This window comes from Halichoerus grypus, chromosome 11, assembly GCF_964656455.1.
Source record: "Halichoerus grypus chromosome 11, mHalGry1.hap1.1, whole genome shotgun sequence".
Taxonomy (NCBI): domain Eukaryota; kingdom Metazoa; phylum Chordata; class Mammalia; order Carnivora; family Phocidae; genus Halichoerus; species Halichoerus grypus.
Genome location: NC_135722.1, coordinates 21,840,870 through 21,858,280, shown reverse-complemented (window position 1 = coordinate 21,858,280; position 17,411 = coordinate 21,840,870).

Below are 17,411 nucleotides of genomic sequence, written 5' to 3'. Positions count from 1 at the left end.
AACATGATAGAGCTATTTTAGACAGGAAGGACTAAAACATAGACGATCTGTTTGCAAAATCTATAACCATGCCTACCCAACTGGTTCTGTCTAGCATTCTAAATCCACTCCAGGACTGAAGCCTTACCCCAAACCCTGCCCTTGTGGCTGAGAGACAAAGGACTTGCTAATACCCAAATGTTTGGACTCTGTCTGATTCCACTACTATTAGATTTTTCTCATCTAAGTAGGGACTCTGAGAATAACTACTGCCTGAATCACAACTCTACATGTGATAGGTACCCTTTAGAGTCACCTATTCATGGAACTCAAGAGACAACCTTCACAAACAGGTCAGTTTTTTTCAGAACCTCTACATTTCCCTCCTGAATATCTTGGTCTTATAGTATGTTCCACCTATAGAGAGTCAAGATCAAGATTCTCTCCTCTGGAGGAGTGCAAAAATATGGACTAGAAAGTTAAGTGTATGTTTCCTCTATTCCTAAGGAAATGAGACAAAGGAGACACTGGATCTGCTTTTAGACATGTGGTCCTGACCAGCAATTTAAAATATGATGTTATAGTTATAATATCTGATTTGCATACCTTGTAATTCATTTGTAGGGGTCAACATTTAGACAAAGATTTCTATTTCCAGGTAACTACCATTTTCCTTTTTCATTGTTATTTCTACTATGAGAACATAAACTAACATTTTATGCAGGTCATGAGGGTCACTCTCCCAATGGCATACCTGCTACTAAGCTATAATAACATGGTGCTACTTGCTTGAATCCTATGATGTAAGAGTGATTATGTATGCTAATGCATGGAGTGAGGAGCAATATGGGCAACCCATCCTAAGAGTATAATGGGTTGAGCTTTTACAAGTTTAGGATTTTAGTCCAAAATTTGGATCTCATTTTCCTTCCAGTGAAAATCAGTAGGCTGACTGAACTCAATGTAGGATTCTGGAAAAATCTCTGGAAATTTCTAACCTTCAGCCTCACTCCAATATAGTAAGGGTATTAACATTTACCACAGAGAGTTGCTGAGAGTATAAATGAGATTTAGTATTTTTAATGTAGTAATTACTCTATAAATATGACTTTCTGCTGCTCTTTCAGTCCGTTTCCCCAAGTCGAATTACTCTTGAGACTAAGCATAGTCAGAAACATTCCACTATGCCTCATTTCACAAATAGCCCCTCCTTGTACAAATGCTTTGATATCAAATTGGACAGCAAATTGAGAGGCTGCTATTTCAGGTATAAAGTGTAGATCTTTGAAGTGGAATCTATGAGACATAGTGGTACACTGGTGCCATTCAATCAGATAGGTTGAACTTCTCTCCAGCCTAAAGAAAGAAAGACAAATGAGATGTGGTTCCCAAGAGTTATTATCAATACTTGAACTGGTCAACACAATAGTAAATATCACAGACTTGAGGAAAAAATAGCTTTCCAAAGGCTTAGTGGAGTATAGACATTTTGAAATGCATTTGCTCCGTTAATACTGTGGTACTGCCAAAGTAACTTTTCTGTCCCTAATTATTTTCATGCTTTCATTTTATGAAAGACTTAATTAGATCAGAAATAGAATCTGCTTATATTTCTGGCTACCTATAGCATTTCATAAACCAGAATATCATCAGTGGTGAACAGCACAACACTAAGGCAAATTTTCAGATGATACTTGACAATAGTACACTGTTACCTGCTAGTGAGCATTGTTTGAAATACCCATTTGACTCTGTCCAAAAAGAAAGTACTCTCTTAGAATAATCTGCAAGGACAGATGTCAGAGCAGTTATGAAATCCTGAAATATAGTTACTTAAATACCACGTCACATTTTTTAAAGCAGTTCAGGGACATGTCTAACTTATGTCGGAAGAATATTCTCCAGGAGTCTTTTGTGTTTCTGCACAATTTGTGGACAGAAACATTATACACTTTGTTTTACACTATCTTTACAAAGATTCTGTGTATATTGATCACTTTGGATATAGAGGAAAGTATCTCCCACTGAAACAAATATAAGCCATGTTAACTTAATATCCAGTATTCTAAACATAATTTTTCTTTCTCTCTGGAGCACAGGGTACGTGTGTTTATTGACCATTGTATAAGATTCTGATTCCCTGTGCCCAGGGTTCCTCTCAGTAACTCAAGCATGTCTTTGTGTGCTTGTCTCACCTTTATGTTGTCCTGTAGGAACTACAGCTTGGGGGACCAGGACAAGAAAATGCAGACACTGTTTAATACTACTTCTATGAACTACTTCTGCTATATTCCTTTGGCTCTGATGTAGGCTTTGCATGTCTTCTTCTACCAAACAAGAAACTATGTCAGGGTAACTATTAAACCAGCAAGATCCTTCACAGTTCTTGACAACCTGTTTATCCAAAATTTACCATAGAATGTCTGATTTTATAGGAAGGTACAGTTAACCCAGGTAGGTAGTCTTTCTGGTTGTAGAATTCTATCTTTACTCCAAGTTACATCCTCGAAGTAACAAAGAGAAATCGTCATTGCCAGGGATATGATTGTGTCTCAGATGTGTTATTGCTTTTGTAGTTATTAGCAATGTCTAACAGAGTTAGATAAGGTTAGGGGTCCTTTGCTGCACAGATAATTTTTGTTTCCACTTACTAGTAGCATATCTATTTTCTTCTTGACTATCAAATCTTTGTAAACAGTGAAATTGTCTAATTTGTGTCTGAATTACTGGTACCTAACAATGAGTGGCATATAATAAGTTTCTCAGAAAATAGGGTGGATTTCATGTGAGTTAAAAGAAGAAAACTATGTTTGTCTATCAAAAGGTCAACATAAATTAAGAAGGAAAGTCAGTAGATTATTAAAAAAGAACTGCTGTGTTCTAACAGAAGAGAAACTTGCCTTTTGCTAATGATATAAGTTCATAAGAAATAGTACAGTAGAAGTAGACCTCAAACGTTCTTTCTGAAAAGGTATTTCCACCTTACATAGTTCTATTCTTAAATGCACAGTAAGTTGAGTTTAAAAAACAAAGCTACCTGTGACTTTCACCAAGAAACCTATTACAGAACCCACCTTTCGATCCAGAACATTTCCTTGTTATCTTTTCCAGTCAGTACCTCCCCTGTGGGAAAACAATGACTGTTCTTTTTTTTTTTTTTTGATTTATTTATTTTTTTTTAATTTTTTTATTGTTATGTTAATCCCCATACATTACATCATTAGTTTTAGATACAGTGTTCCATGATTCATTGTTTGTGCATAACACCCAGTGCTCCATGCAGAACGTGCCCTCCTCAATACCCATCACCAGGCTAACCCATCCTCCCAACCCCCTCCCCTCTAGAACCCTCAGTTTGTTTTTCAGAGTCCATTGTCTCTCATGGTTCTTCTCCCCCTCCGATTTCCCCCCCTTCATTCTTCCCCTCCTGCTACATTCTTCTTCTTCTTTTTTTCTTTCTTAACATATATTGCATTATTTGTTTCAGAGGTACAGATCTGAGATTCAACAAACTTGCACAATTCACAGTGCTTACCAGAACACATACCCTCCCCAGTGTCCAACACCCAGTCACTCCATCCCTCCCACCCCACCCCCCACTCCAGCAACCCTCAGTTTGTTTCCTGAGATTAAGAATTCCTCATATCAGTGAGGTCATATGATACATGTCTTTCTCTGTTTGACTTATTTCGCTCAGCATAATACCCTCCAGTTCCATCCACGTCGTTGCAAATGGCAAGATCTCATTCCTTTTGATGGCTGCATAATATTCCATTGTATATATATACCACATCTTCTTTATCCATTCATCTGTTGATGGACATCTTGGCTCTTTCCACAGTTTGGCTATTGTGGACATTGCTGCTATAAACATCGGGGTGCACATAGCCTTTCGGGTCCCTACTTTTGTATCTTTGGGGTAAATACCCAGTAGTGCAATTGCTGGATCATATGGTAGCTCTATTTTCAACTTTTTGAGGAACCTCCATACTGTTTTCCAGAGTGGCTGCACCAGCTTGCATTCCCACCAACAGTGTCGGAGGGTTCCCCTTTCTCCGCATCCCCGCCAACATCTGTCATTTCCTGACTTGTTAATTTTAGCCATTCTGACTGGTGTGAGGTGGTATCTCATTGAGGTTTTGATTTGGATTTCCCTGATGCCGAGTGATATTGAACACTTTTTCATGTGTCTGTTGGCCATTTGGATGTCTTCTTTGGAAAAATGTCTGTTCATGTCTTCTGCCCATTTCTTGATTGGATTCTTTGTTCTTTTGGTGTTGAGTTTGATGAGTTCTTTATAGATTTTGGATACTAGCCCTTTATCTGATATGTCATTTGCAAATATCTTCTCCCATTCTGTCAGTTGTCTTTTGGTTTTGTTGACTGTTTCCTTTGCTTTGCAAAAGCTTTTTATCTTGATGAAGTCCCAATAGTTCATTTTTGCCCTTGCTTCCCTTGTCTTTGGCGATGTTTCTAGGAAGAAGTTGCTGCGGCTGAGGTCGAAGAGGTTGCTGCCTGTGTTCTCCTTTAGGATTTTGATGGACTCCTGTCTCACATTGAGGTCTTTCAACCATTTGGAGTCTATTTTTGTGTGTGGTGTAAGGAAATGGTCCAGTTTCATTCTTCTGCATGTGGCTGTCCAATTTTCCCAACACCATTTGTTGAAGAGACTGTCTTTTTTTCCATTGGACATTCTTTCCTGCTTTGTCAAAGATTAATTGACCATATAGTTGAGGGTCCATTTCTGGGCTCTCTATTCTGTTCCATTGATCTATGTGTCTGTTTTTGTGCCAGTACCATACTGTCTTGATGATGACAGCTTTGTAGTAGAGCTGGAAGTCTGGAATTGTGATGCCGCCAGCTTTGCTTTTCTTTTTCAACATTCCTCTGGCTATGCGGGGTCTTTTCTGGTTCCATACAAATTTTAGGATTATTTGTTCCATTTCTTTGAAGAAAGTGGATGGTATTTTGATGGGGATTGCATTGAATGTGTAGATTGCTCTAGGTAGCATTGACATCTTCACAATATTTGTTCTTCCAATCCATGAGCATGGAACGTTTTTCCATTTCTTTGTGTCTTCCTCAATTTCTTTCATGAGTATTTTATAGTTTTCTGAGTACAGATCCTTTGCCTCTTTGGTTAGATTTATTCCTAGGTATCTTATGGTTTTGGGTGCAATTGTAAATGGGATCGACTCCTTAATTTCTCTTTCTTCTGACTTGTTGTTGGTGTATAGGAATGCCACTGACTTCTGTGCATTGATTTTATATCCTGCCACTTGACTGAATTCCTGTATGAGTTCTAGCAGTTTTGGGGTGGAGTCTTTGGGATTTTCCACATAAAGTATCATATCATCTGCAAAGAGTGAGAGTTTGACTTCTTCTTTGCCAATTTGGATGCCTTTGATTTCTTTTTGTTGTCTGATTGCTGTGGCTAGGACTTCCAATACTATGTTGAATAGCAGTGGTGATAGTGGACATCCCTGCCGCGTTCCTGACCTTAGGGGGAAAGCTCTCAGTTTTTCCCCATTGAGAATGATATTCGCTGTGGGTTTTTCATAGATGGCTTTTATGATATTGAGGTATGTATCCTCCATCCCTATACTCTGAAGAGTTTTGATCAAGAAAGGATGCTGTACTTTGTCAAATGCTTTTTCTGCATCTATTGAGAGGATCATATGATTCTTGTTCTTTCTTTTGTTAATGTATTGTATCACGTTGATTGATTTGCGGATGTTGAACCAACCTTGCAGCCCAGGGATAAATCCGACTTGGTCGTGGTGAATAATCCTTTTAATGTACTGTTGGATCCTATCGGCTAGTATTTTGGTGAGAATTTTTGCATCCATGTTCATCAGGGATATTGGTCTGTAATTCTCCTTTTTGATGGGGTCTTTGTCTGGTTTTGGGATCAAGGTAATGCTGGCCTCATAAAAAGAGTTTGGAAGTTTTCCTTCCATTTCTATTTTTTGGAACAGTTTCAGAAGGATAGGTATTAATTCTTCTTGAAATGTTTGGTAGAATTCCCCTGGGAAGCCATCTGGCCCTGGGCTTTTGTGTTTTGGGAGATTTTTGATGACTGCTTCTATTTCCTTAGTGGCTGTAGGTCTGTTCAGGTGTTCTATTTCTTCCTGGTTCAGTTTTGGTAGTTGATACATCTCTAGGAATGCATCCATTACTTCCAGGTTATCTAATTTGCTGGCATAGAGTTGCTCATAATATGTTCTTATAATTGTTTGTATTTCTTTGGTGTTGGTTGTGATTTCTCTTCTTTCATTCATGATTTTGTTGATTTGGGTCATTTCTCTTTTCTTTTTGATAAGTCTGGCCAGGGGCTTATCAATCTTGTTAATTCTTTCAAAGAACCAGCTCCTAGTTTCGTTGATCTGTTCTACTGTTCTTTTGGTTTCTATTTCATTGATTTCTGCTCTGATCTTGATTATTTCTCTCCTCCTGCTGGGTTTAGGCTTTATTTGCTGTTCTTTCTCCAGCTCCTTTAGGTATAGGGTTAGGTTGTGTACTTGAGACCTTTCTTGTTTCTTGAGAAAGGCTTGTATTGCTATATACTTTCCTCTTAGGACTGCCTTTGCTGTATCCCAAAGATTTTGAATAGTTGTGTTTTCATTTTCATTGGTTTCCAAAACAGTGACTGTTCTGATTTCAACCACCATAGATTAGTTTTGCCTGCTCTGGAATTTCAGAAAACAAGAATGATACAATATGCAGTCTTTGAGTAAAGGTGAATTTATGCTGCAAAATATCTGTAAGATACATGCATGTTGTTGCATATAATAATGATGTGTTTATTTTGTGAATTAGTGCAGTTGGTGAGACTGAAGTTTAAATCATTTATGTCCTTACTGAAAATATCTGTCTCTACATATTCTAACAGTTATTGGGAAAGGACTGTTGGCCTTTTAGAGTGATTCTATAAATAATCGATCAATTGTGAAATCATTTAATGATATGGGAACTTGGGGATAAGGGAGGAAAATTTGGTGATAGAATTCAAATGCTGTAGTTCAAGTATGTAAAGTTTGAGCTATCAGTGAGATCTTCATGTGAAAGTATTGAGTCGGTAGCTGGAAATTTGAGAAAATAAGTCATATAAAATAATTTGTACAGTTCTTGGAGTATAGTAATTGCTTAATAATTATAAAGTGCTATAATAACTATATGACTTGAAGATTATTCTTTTTTATTTCTGTCCTTGATTGTGAAGAATAAGGATCTATTAGAGTTTTCACTACTGTCTTGGGAAAACAGAAAGCTCTTGACTTTCAATCTAGTTATATAAGCTTCTAGGCAAACTTGAAAAGAAAACTCTCGAAGGAGGGGAACTTTTACTAATATTTTTTTTTATGTGTGATTTTATCTTTAAGAACATTAATTATATTATTTTTAGATTTATTAGACATCTATAATGGACAACTATAGAATACATATTCTTTCCAATGAATATACCATACCCCCCATGCTTTACCATAAAACTATAATTTTAGTAATTTTAACAGGATTAAAATAACAAAAGAATATTGTTTGATGACAATAGTATTGAATGAATAGTATTTATTCTTTGGAATTATTGAGATTTCTTCTTTCCTGAGACATTATACTTTCATCTAACTCACCTCCTTTTTGTTTTCTCCATGATATTTCTTAGATTTTATGATAATGTTACTTATTTTGCTCTTTAGAATAAGTAACATCAAGATGATGGTCAGCTGTACCTCTGAAACAAATAATACATTATATGTTTAAAAAAAAAGAAGAAGAAGAAGATAGCAGGAAGGGAAGAATGAAGCGGGGGGAAATCGGAGGGGGAGATGAACCATGAGAGACTATGGACTCTGAGAAACAAACTAAGGGTTCTAGAGGGGAGGGGTGTGGGGAGATGGGTTAGTGGTGATGGATATTAAAGAGGGCACGTACTGCATGGAGCACTGGTGTTATATGCAAACAATGAATCATGGAACACTACATCAAAAACTAATGATGTAATGTATGGGATTAACATAATAATAAAAAAAAAGATGATGGTCAGAATAAGCATTTCTCTTTAGAGAAAGGATCTGAATTCCACAAGTACAGTATCTCAGAGGATGACAAGTTCCAGAACCTCAGAGTGTATATGTGTATATGGCATGGAATGGGATGAAGATCAAAGCTATGAAAAGGTGTGGTTCTAGATATGCCAGCCATGTAGTCATTGGATCCACCCAAGTTGAGGGCAGATGGAGGAATACTGGGAGTCCAGTAGCAACACTTCTATTGAGTGAAAGTTAATGGTCTCAGATGATGTCCCTATGGAGAATGGGTAAAGGCATGAGCTTCAGAGGAGACCATTTGGAAAAAGTGGGATGATGGGCACCTGGGTGGCTCAGTCAGTTAAGCTTCCAACTTTTGATTTTGGCTCAGGTCATGATCTCGGGGTCCTGGGATCCAACCCCGCGTCAGGCTCCGTGCTCAGTGGGGAGTCAGCTTAAGATTCTCTCTCCCTCTCCCTCTGACCCTCCCCCAACTTGTGCTCTCTAAATAAATACATAAATAAATAAAGTCTTTTAAAAAAAGTGGAAAATAGCACTGAGAAAGTGACAGAGTTTGTGCAAAAGTGCTGTGGACTTCCTTAATCATAGGAGAGCAGTAAGGGGCTAGAGAATATAAATCTGTGAATGAAGTAAGTTAGTCTGTGTCTCTCTCTACTGGCCCCCACCTGAAGAATGTGCTCTTTCCATTTTCCAAATGGGAAAGGACTTCACGTCTTTGTCATTAGTATTCTTTGGCAATTTGTTAGATTCTGCAGACCTTACAAGGAACAAGTGTTCTTCCAGATCTAAAGTGGCAAGGGTTATATAAAAGTTGTTAGAATAAAGGCAACTATTTTTTTTTATTCTATTCTCTCGACAAAGCATATGGAAAAATAAAAGGGTCAGAACCCGAAAGCCTGTAAGGCTGAGCCTTGCTGTCAGGTTTATTCAAATGAATCATATCTTAAGCTACTCTGAAACCCCTGGTGTATTCCTTCCTTGGCTTTCTTTTCATTGGATACACAAGGAAATAACCAAAGCTGCATCTCTCATAAAACCTGTTTTTTTTTCCTGAAAAAATATGAGAAGTGTGTAGGAGGCACAATTTTTTTTTCCTCAAAGTGAGAATAAGCATTTGAATCACTATTAATTCTTGATTAAAAATCTACATATCTGGGTCATTATTCAGACCACCTGAATAAAAAATATCTGGATTGGGGCCTGGAGTCTAGATTTTAATACTTGTCCTTGAATCTGTTGTGGACCCTGATACTTGAGAATCAATGCTACTTCTGGAAATATTCATGGAAATGTGTACCAAAGTAATTTTCTCATTTTAGTATCACTTGGCTTATCCCTCAAATGCTATCAGAGATTAGTTTTCTTTTACATGTAATTTAACATCTGACTAATGCATAAGTAAAATTTTCTAACTTCATTGCAGAAAAATGTATTTCATGATGCAGTTCAGTTAGTTAGTTAATGATTCATGAATTAAATGATTTATAGCATATGAATCATAATTCTAACGTATTTGGCTTTATGGTTGGAACCATTCTCTTTTCTTTGAACCCTTCAGGGGAGGGTAGAACATATTTTGTCAGAAAGTATCTGATGGAGAAATAATTAGAAGAAAGTTTTTCTCTGGCCAGAAAAAAAAAAGGGAGGCATTGTGAAGGACAGTGATAAAATTAAAATCCAATAGATAGAGATAAGTAAATCCTAAATTTATTTGAGTAAAAATTACCGATGTCCTGGGAAGGTCATGAAGTCAAAAACGGTGCAATTTTTCTGTTGAACCAGCTCTCCCTACACTGGGCATTCTCTAGGGGGAACGGAATTTGGTACTAGATAAGAAAAATACACTGCAAATAATATCACTAAACCACTATTAATGATGTTCATGGAGTGTTGAAAGTATCTGAGATATTGACACATATGGCCACTAGTCTTATTTTGAATCTATATAGATTGATGACCTTATTATTCAAAAGAGGCAAAGTTCTAATTTGGTTTTGTATTCACGTCATGTCTATGAGCGTCTCAAGGAAGGAACAGTGATCCAAAGAACACAATTAAGAACAAGTCAAACAAATCATCCTTGATGGTGATAATAAGTAGGTCAACTAGACAAAATATAACTGGACTCCAGCAACACTTATGCAAGTGCTCTTTTGATTTACTCCATAAAATTGTAGATATTTGGAGAAGGCAAAAAATAAATTATATACGTATTTAGCTAATTAATCGCAGTGATGTGACTATGCTCATGTAATTATTTTGTGCCAACAGAAATAGAGTTCTCTACTGACATATTTTAAGTGTCTCCTGTCAACTATTTCCTAATAAATTATTTTTAACTAACCTAGATGAAGACAGGAAATGGATTTTTGAACAAGAAATTGGAAAGAGTATATAGTACAGTAGACTCAAGATCCAAATAAATTTGATTTCATGGAAAATGGGCTAAATTCAACAAGATTGGTTTTTCTCTTTATTACTATGTAACAGTTTACTCCACAAGTTGTGTTTTAAAATAACACACATTTAGGGGCACCTGGGTGGCGCAGTCGGTTAAGCATCTGCCTTCGGCTCAGGTCATGATCCCAGGGTCCTGGGATCGAGCCCCGCATCGGGCTCCCTGCTTGGCGGGAAGCCTGCTTCTCCCTCTCCCACTCCACCTGCTTGTGTTCCCTTTCTCGCTGTGTCTCTCTCTGTCAAATAAATAAATAAAATCTTTAAAAAAAAAAAAAAAATAAAATAAAATAACACACATTTATTATCTCATATATGCATTGAGTCAGGAGTTCAGACAGGGCTTAGCTTTATCCTTTGTCTTAGGGTGGGGCTGCCAGATAAAATATAAGGTACTAGCTACATTTGAAGTTCAGATAAACAACTTTTTTTTTTTTCATCTGAAATTTTACTCAACTTTTAAGGTCTGCTTCTAAGTGTATGTGGTTGTTGGCAGAATTCAGTTCACTGTCAGTTTTTGGACTGAGGGTCTCAGTTCTTCACTGGCTATTGGCCATAGGTCACCCTTAGTTTCTTTTCAAGTGGACTTCTCCAACATATGATAATTAGTAGGAATGTACGAGAGGTTTTTTGCTAGGAGCCCTCCAACTAACTATGCAATTTCACAAGGGATCTTGAAAGCGCATGGAAAAATACTCAGGATTTTTTTTGTTCTTCTCAATGTTTACTTTAAGATGATTCAGTGGTATTATTTGGCCACAGAAATAGAAACAGGACATCTATGAGAGAAGTGACACTTTTTCTCTATTCTTCTCAATAGATAACAACTCTGGTATTTATTATTATAAATTTATTATTATAATAAAAATATTATAACAATTATTATGTTCTGCTCTGAACACCATGCTTTTTTTAAAGAGTATCAATAAACTGGAAATAGCCAGATTGGTAAAGAATTTATACAATATATGATTTCTTATTGAGAATAGTAGCAATTCTTTGGCAGGATTTCCTAAGGCTAGATGAGGGCTACCAGGACAAATATTCTCAACTCTTTGATGGGCTGTTACATGGAGAAGGGACTGAAATACAACTGTAGGACTTTAAAAGGAAGACATAAATAACTGGCTGGAAAATATTAAAGAAAAACACCAACCTAAATTGCGAAAGATATCGAATATATCTTGCTCAAAGCTAAATGGGTTGCGTGTAGAGTCAATGCTACCAAATCAGAACCAGTGTTCAAGTTTATTTATCTGATAAAAATTCTGTAGAAATGTGTTAGATAATTGTTTGGAATAGATAAGTTTGCAGATTTATTAAAACTCTTAAATTATTTCATGCTAGATAATCTTTCTAGTAGAAGAGAAAAAATAATAAAGAACATTTTGAGGGTGTAAAATGAAATTTCCCAATTAGAAAAAAAATAAGAAAATAAACAATATCATATCTGTAATTTTTGGATTCCAGGTTGCATAAAATGGGCAAAATAATAAGAAACTAAGGCTGTTTGGTTTATAAGCTACAGACTGTTTGGTTTACCATTTGTTTAGAATGAACTAGGTTGAATCATTTTTTCTTTTTCATTTTTTTTCTTTTTTACATAGTTCCCTGACTTAACCTATCAACAAAATTTCCCATTAGATGTTGTTCCTAAAGTATTTCTCTATGTTCCTAATTGAGTTAACTTTTTAAAAATACAATGCTCTGGGGGCGCCTGGGTGGCTCAGTCGTTAAGCATCTGCCTTCAGCTCAGGTCATGATCCCGGGATCCTGGGATGGAGTCCCACATCGGGCTCCCTGCTCAGTGGGAGGCCTGCTTCTCCCTCTCCCACTCCCCCTGCTTGTGTTCCCTCTCTCGCTGTGACTCTCTCTGTGAAATAAATAAATAAAATCTTTATAAAAAAAATAGAGTGCTTTTGACTTACTTGAAGCAAGATATTGAGAACCATGCTTACCACCCCCCCATCCCAGAGGTTTAAAAATTAAATGTTTTATTATTTTGGTAAAAGAAGCCACAACACATTAAATATGTACAACTGTTTAATGCCACTAACAACACAAAATTCATAAAATTATTGTGAAATGTTCATGAATTAACTGTCCAAAACATTTCTATTATTACTATTTTGCTTCATTTTTAGCAGCATAGTCTTTTAATACATCTTCAATGTTCAATATTTCTGTTATATTATTTCCACAGAGAACATTAAAAAGATAATCTTTCATTCTTCTAGCTTGGTTGATTTTAATATATTTGATTTCTTTCAGGTTCACAACTTTTCATTGGTAATGTCATATAAATGTTTAGCATTGTTGAAAAGTGGGAAAAAGCTCTATCAAGTATCTTTCATATACAAGCTCTAACATTGCCTAGATTTTTCTAAATTTGGCTCTATGTAATTTACTTTGTTCCTCATCCCATGCCTGTGTATTTCTGGCCTTTAAAGCAGTGGGAAAAATTCATACTCTGAGATAAACTCCAGCCCTAGATGTGATACCCACCTTTTGAGTCAGTGAGATAAAAGTTATTTCTACAGTGGTATGGTTAGCAATAACCCAGTTACACACAGAAGTGAATGCAAATCACACATACACATTATATGTTTGGTATACATGTATACAAATACATATATACATACATATGTATACATTATATATTTAGTACATATATATGTACATGCATATTACACATATACATTATGTTTAGTACATATCTACATATACATACACATGTACACACATATACTTTTAGTACTAAACCTATACTAAATATACATGGAAACCCAAACTCCACTCAACCCAAACTAAGTATTCAACTGCATCTGAGCTTTCCATCAAATTGGTACCAGGGATAGCTGGAGCCACTTCAGCACTATTTAATGGGCAATGTGATGAAGGGGACTTTGGAATGACACAAGAGCCTCATTAGATCCTAAAATATTTCAGTTGTTCAAATTTTATAAAAATCTGTTTCCATGTGAAAACATCGCTTGGGAATCTCCCAAGGCCCCAGATGACTAAAGAAGTCAGGAACCTTGAAACGTTGCTTTGCATTCCATTTACCACTTGGTGTTAACATGTGGTTTATTGAGACTAATTTGACCACATTTACCACATGGCAAATGCTGTGGTCAAATTAGTCTCAATAAACTGTTGTTAATACTAACTTTTGCAGGACAAAAGGAAAAGGCTAATGGGGGGTGGGGGTGGAGGTAAAGGCTCAAGTTCAGAAGGAGAGAGAAATCTCAGATAAACGAGTCTTGAACAAAAAATAAGAGTAATAACAGATACAGACAGAGTGCTTTAGACTCACAAAGGAAGGGGGAACTTCCAGCACAGATGGATTCAGTAAACTGCACTTAAGCAATGGGTAATGGTGGAAATGCACTAAATTCACATCTATATCAGCAAAAACAGGCAGGGAAAAGTGAGACAATCATCCAGAAAAACACTATAATCAAAATTGGAATTGGTCAAATAGAACAAAGTGATGGGATGAAATTTCATATGGTTTGACAACATCTCATGAGATAAAAGTGAGCATGAAGGGAGATTTCTGTGGAGAAGACCAATTTAGATGTTTTACAATCCTGTAGGTGACACTTTCATTTAATATAACCTGTCAATTTTTGTCAGAGGCACCAAGAAAAAGGGCATACTCTTGTAAGAGAGTACCACATCCGATTGTGGATGACAGTTTGTTAATAATTAGACACATTTTGAAATAAATAATGGTTGCTAACATTTATAAATACTTGTTCTAACTTAGGAATTATATTGAGCATTTTTTCGTGTATTATCTAACTTAATTTTTTTTTATTTGAGTATAGTTGACACACAATGTTACATTCAGGTGTACAACATAGTGATTTGACAAGTTTGTATGTCATGCTATGCTGACCACAAGTGTATTATCTGATTTAATCCTCCAAAAAATCCTATGAGGATGCCAATTACTGCTTGAATTTACAAATGGCAATTATACAAACAGGTCTGCATCATTTACAAATGATGAATTTATAAATGATATGAATAAAAAGATTATAATAATTTCCTTGGGAATTAAGGAAAATTATACCAAAATAAGTATAATAAATGAAGCGTGATCTCAAATTTCATCTATTTTCTCCAATTTGACTTTCTTACACGTAGCCTCTGGAATCAGCTTATTTCTGGTCTTCACTATTAGACTTCAGTTTCGTAATCACATTCACTGTTCTTTGTTGTAAGGTTTTCATATGATCAGTCAGCTGTGTACATCCTTTCTGTGGCCCAACCTCCAGTCTTACGTTTCTAGGCCCAGGTTATAAACCCCAAGCCCCGTGGAGCCTGAGACCACCTCGTTTGGGTGCGCTTAACCCCATGCTTCACCTGATCTTCTGTTAGGACTTGAATTTATGCTATTATTGACATAAATTTTATCCTAAATGAAGAGAGGCATGGACAAGGAATCATATTAAAGATGTGAAAAATAAAGCCTTGAAATCATGTGGTTCTATGGGATGGAGCTGAGGTTAGGAACATCATGCTTGGAATACTGCATCATACTCTAGCTTTACTTGGGCCTTCACTGACTGGCTTTCTGCTTGTGAACATTCATACCTATCTGGATGATCTGAAGGCAAATTATCTGTATAATTGCCTAATTAATAACTGTAGTATACACAGTCTTTATATTTATGAATGTCAATCTGTGCTTTGTCTGGTAGGGCAAATACAATTTGTAATGGCATAGAGCTCCAATCAATTTTGAAAACAAAATACCTTTATTACTTTTTTTTAATAAAGATTTTACTTATTTATTTGAAAGAGAGAGAACACAAGTGGGGTGGGGGATGGTGAGGAGCAGAGGGAGAGGAAGAAGCAGGCTCCCCGCTGAGCAGGGCGCCAGATGTGGGGCTCGATCCCAGGACCCCGGGATTCTGACCTGAGCCAAGGGCCGATGCTTAACCAACAGAGCCACCCAGGTGCCCCAGGCTGATCACATTTTAAGCTAGGGGCTAAAACGGTTAAAATTATATATATTTCCCTTCCATTCATGAAAAGGAAAAGATAAAAGACTTCATGAACTGTGAGGGGCACCTGAGTGGCTCAGTTGGTTGAGCGTCTGCCTTCTGCTCCGGTCATGATCCCAGGATCCTGGGATCAAGCCCCAGGGTCCTGGAATCCAGCCCTGGGTAAGGCTCCCTGCTCAGCGGAGAGCCTGCTTCTCCCTCTCCCTCTGCCTGCTGCTAACCCTGCTTGTGCTCTCTCTCTGCCAAATAAATAAATAAAATCTTAAAAAAAAAAAAAACCCACACACAAAAAAACTTCATGAACTGTGAAAGCATTAAAAATCACAGATTGTGTTTCCCATAGTTTTGATATATTCAATATTCCAATCTCTATAAGCATATTTCCTTACAATTTCCAGGAAATAAAAACATTCTGTATGCTAAAAATATTAGGATATACAATGTAAAGAAAGATAGATTTATTTTGTAAGAAAGTGTGTGAAAGGGTATTAAGTCATTCAAACAGGGGTGCCTGGGTGGCTCAGTCGGTTGAGTGTCTGCCTTCGGCTCAGGTCATGATCCCAGGGTCCTGGGATGGAGCCCTGCATCGGGCTCCCTGCTCAGCGGGAAGCCTGCTTCTCCTTCTGCCTCTCCCCCTAGCTTGTGCTCTCTCTTTTTCAAATAAATAAAATCTTCTTTAAAAATGTCATTCAAACATTAAGTATTAAGTATGTATTATTTTGTCAGGTGGTATGTCAGCATCCTTATTCAGTTTAGTGGATAGAATAATAATACATACAAGATTTTAACTGAAATCCTAGTTTATATTTGCTTTTGGTCTTAAGTTCATAATATATACTTTAGACCTAGGCCCTACATGTCCCTAAGACTCAACGAATTTAAGAGATTGGGAACCTCAAGTCAGATCTGGCCACAGGACTCATTCAAAAAAACTAATAGGTCACTAGGATAATCTCTGTGTACAAAAGAGCATTAGTAGAGATTTCCATGAATATTTGTTTTCTAATTTTCTTGATGTATCTGAAATTTTAAATTTCATTTGTATCACCAGAGAAGAAATAATTATTTTTCTTTTTTTTAATGGATACAATTGAATTAAAAATATGACTTTCATTCCCTCGTCTTTAAAATTTCACTTTCTACCATTGTGCTACTTAGAAACAGAGTCCTTTATGACTCAGTACACTTTATTCAGTAACTTTACCCATTCCTTCAAAGTGCACTAAATGCACTTGCTTTCTCTCTACATCTGCAAAGTCTAGTTTGTTTTACCTCTTGCCTCTCCATAAGAGTTGATTGCCTGATAGACCATGTTGTTTTATCATGAGATAACTTAATTCAGTAATATCCTCCAACAAATGTGGCTGTGTGAATGTGCACGTGCATGCAACATATATGTGCTCTTGGAAATGTCCAAGAACTGGAAAGTAGTTGAAAAGTACATTGGTCAGTCCAAACACAATAAACAATTAGCTTGGGAAATCCTTAAAAATGAGGAGTGTTTTCTTGACAACAGATTTTTTTTTCTCCCACTTCAGTCATTGTTGCAAAACAATGCAAGATAGAAATTGATTGATCTCTTTTCAATTCAAACTAATTGGATTTAAGGTATAAAGCATTTCTGTTAAGAGAAAAATGTTAGATTATATTTTACTTTTGGATTCTTATTTAATGATTTATTTTAACTTGTTACAATTACTTGGCTCTTTCTATTTTATATCAACCTATGGAATAGACACTGTTAAAACTGTATACCTTCAAATCCACTTGTTATGATAAATTTTCCTCTGTAGGAATTCTTTATTTTTATGAGTTGCATTATAATTGTTAGTGTCAAACAGGAACTAACTTGCAAGAAGGAATACAATGACTTATTTTCATTTTTTGAGAATGAGAAAAACAATGAATAAAC